This window comes from Parasteatoda tepidariorum, chromosome 1 (genome assembly GCF_043381705.1).
Source record: "Parasteatoda tepidariorum isolate YZ-2023 chromosome 1, CAS_Ptep_4.0, whole genome shotgun sequence".
In the NCBI taxonomy this organism is placed as follows: domain Eukaryota; kingdom Metazoa; phylum Arthropoda; class Arachnida; order Araneae; family Theridiidae; genus Parasteatoda; species Parasteatoda tepidariorum.
In genome coordinates, this window is record NC_092204.1 from 82,792,550 (window position 1) to 82,795,052 (window position 2,503).

Genomic DNA, 2,503 nt, shown 5'->3' on the forward strand with positions numbered 1-2,503 from the left:
AGTTTGATCAGTTATCGTGAAGTACTCATTACTCATCTAGTTGCATGTTCTTTTTTTTTCAAGTATGGTAATTAAGGACCGCAAGGCTCTTTCATACTATCTTGTTTTAAATCTCGCATATATCACAGCAGTTGACAATGAAAGTAGCAGATTAGGCATAATATTTCATTTAAAAAAACTTCTAAATGGGCAATAAAACATACGTATGTAATCAAATACATTTCAAAAAAAGTATTGGTTACCTTTATTGTTTTCCAGAAACATCACAAAATTTCTTCAACCCTTGTAAGGGGAACAAAACATTCTGAAATCTAATGACTTTTTTACTTAATTCACAGACGTAATTTTTTCTCACGAAACAATATATTACAGAGTAGAGTACAAGCATTTTTACAGTTGCTTTACTTATACTCGTTTTGGATTGCTTAATAAATGATAAAATAGCATCAGCAAAACAACTAGAGTAAAAAAATTCACTAATCGAAAGATAGCCCAATCAAAACTATTCATCCCTGAATTTCGCTCCTTGTGAACGACGATGACTCTAACATTTTCAGACTCATTCCTGGTAATTCCCGCAGCATGCTTCTCCAACATATTTATGACATCTTCACTAGGTGTCTTGACATGAGACATCTGCAAAAAAAAAACAATATGAAGTACAAAATTGGAGGTGGCTAGTATTTTCTGTAGATAATATGTTAAATAGATATAGAGATCGGGTTCCGAAAACAACTTGCTACTTCTAAGTTCTGATTCAAAATATTGTGTAAAAGATGTAATCACTATATACTTTTAAGAAGAACTATATTATATTAAGAACTCTCACTCCAATATTTTCTTTCCTATTTTATTTTATAAACAGCGTTGAACAGCTGACCCATTTTTGAATTTACGATTATCAATGTTCAATCCCGTAGTCTTGTAATTTTGTCCATGCTTGAGCAGTGGGACAAACTAGACTTCGTTGAAAGCTTTTTGAAGGAACCCACCCGCACTTACGTTACATAGCGAAGAAAACCACGGAAATTTCCAATGATTTACCCAATGACTAGGGGATTCTAACTCATGATCCGTCCAGCATTGACTGAGGATACTTCAGATCAGCACTGTGATCGATGCGAGTCGGGAGCAGAATTCTAATCGACCAACCAACACTGTTATGCGAAGAAAACTTTTCATTTCGTTCAAATCGTGGCAAAATGCCAATAATTTTTTTAACAAACGGATTAAGCGGACTTTTATGAAAATCAAATTATCTCAACAATCTTATCATAAAAATTATTTCAAAAATCTTTTCTATGGTTTAATATTATAATTTTTTTACAAATATATTTAATTTCCATGTTTGTCAACAAATATACACATTTTTAAAAAACTATTGACAACGCGTTCTTAAATTATTTGCAGTTGCTGTTGTTGATTCTAATGCAACGTGCCAAGCCTGCTTGGTAAAACCAAGCGAATTTATGGCAGAGGGTGCGTTTCATGTTTTTCGGTGGTGCCATTTATGGCCACGAATACTACTGCAGTCACACACATGACCTGCTCTTTTATATGGCGGACACATCCATTCATTCATCCACAGGTCGTAATTTTGACCTGAAAAAGAGAACGATTAATCTCCAATTCAGTACGATGATTTGTTATGGTAGAATGGAGTACAGTATGACCCGACAAATTTAATTTTCACCAGTCATTATTTACAACAGGGGGAGTCTTCAACTAGCGGGGATCAAACTGACGACCTCTTGGACATTGGCCGAACATCCTAACCATCAGGCTATCCGAGACTATATTATTTTCGTGTAACAAATACAATTGATCTAAATTAAAACAATGTCCAACAGAAAATGTTTTAATAGAAAAATTATAGAAATTAGATTTACCGTTCCAAATGGTCAATGCTTTAGATGGTATGCAAGAAATATATCCTGAATTTCCTGAAATGTATGAAATGAGTATTTTCATTGAACACTCACACAAGAGTTTCTAAAACTCCAAAATACAAAACAAAGCAACAAATAAAATGCAACAAATAAAAACGAATATACTATTGAATACACTATAAATAAATATATATCATTCCTTAGTTGAGTTTTCGGGACAATAACATAAATATGATCCATAAGAATTTCAGTTGAATCAATTTTGCATAATAATATTAATAAGGACAGGCCATGGGAGACAAATCAACCACGACCTGCCTAATCAAAATCCAAATTTAAAAGTACATGTAATTTGTTCCCAACGGACACAGAAACATGGGTAGGAGATCCAAAATTGGCGATTTATTAAAATATAACATAGGCAAAATAAAGCCAACCAGCATTTATCAATATGGAGTTAAAATAATACCTTGGCGATCATGAGTCGCCAACAAATTTATGGGAATTATTACAACCATGCAACTGAAACATTTTTGTGGTTAGAAATTTGAATTAAAAGGTTAAATAGATTTTTGTTCTGGATTCGAGGCGACAGTGAATTAATAAGTCTGCAT

General features: G+C 33.0%; 1 long non-coding RNA gene across 1 annotated transcript; it reads right to left on the reverse strand.

The window, feature by feature from the left end:
* Window positions 1–216: 216 nt before the first annotated feature.
* On the reverse strand, window positions 217–2,211 carry LOC139426974 (uncharacterized). Its single transcript, XR_011638122.1, has 2 exons — window positions 1,890–2,211; window positions 217–636 (listed from the first exon to the last, which is right to left on the reverse strand). It is a non-coding gene; the product is annotated as an uncharacterized lncRNA (long non-coding RNA).
* Window positions 2,212–2,503: the final 292 nt, after the last annotated feature.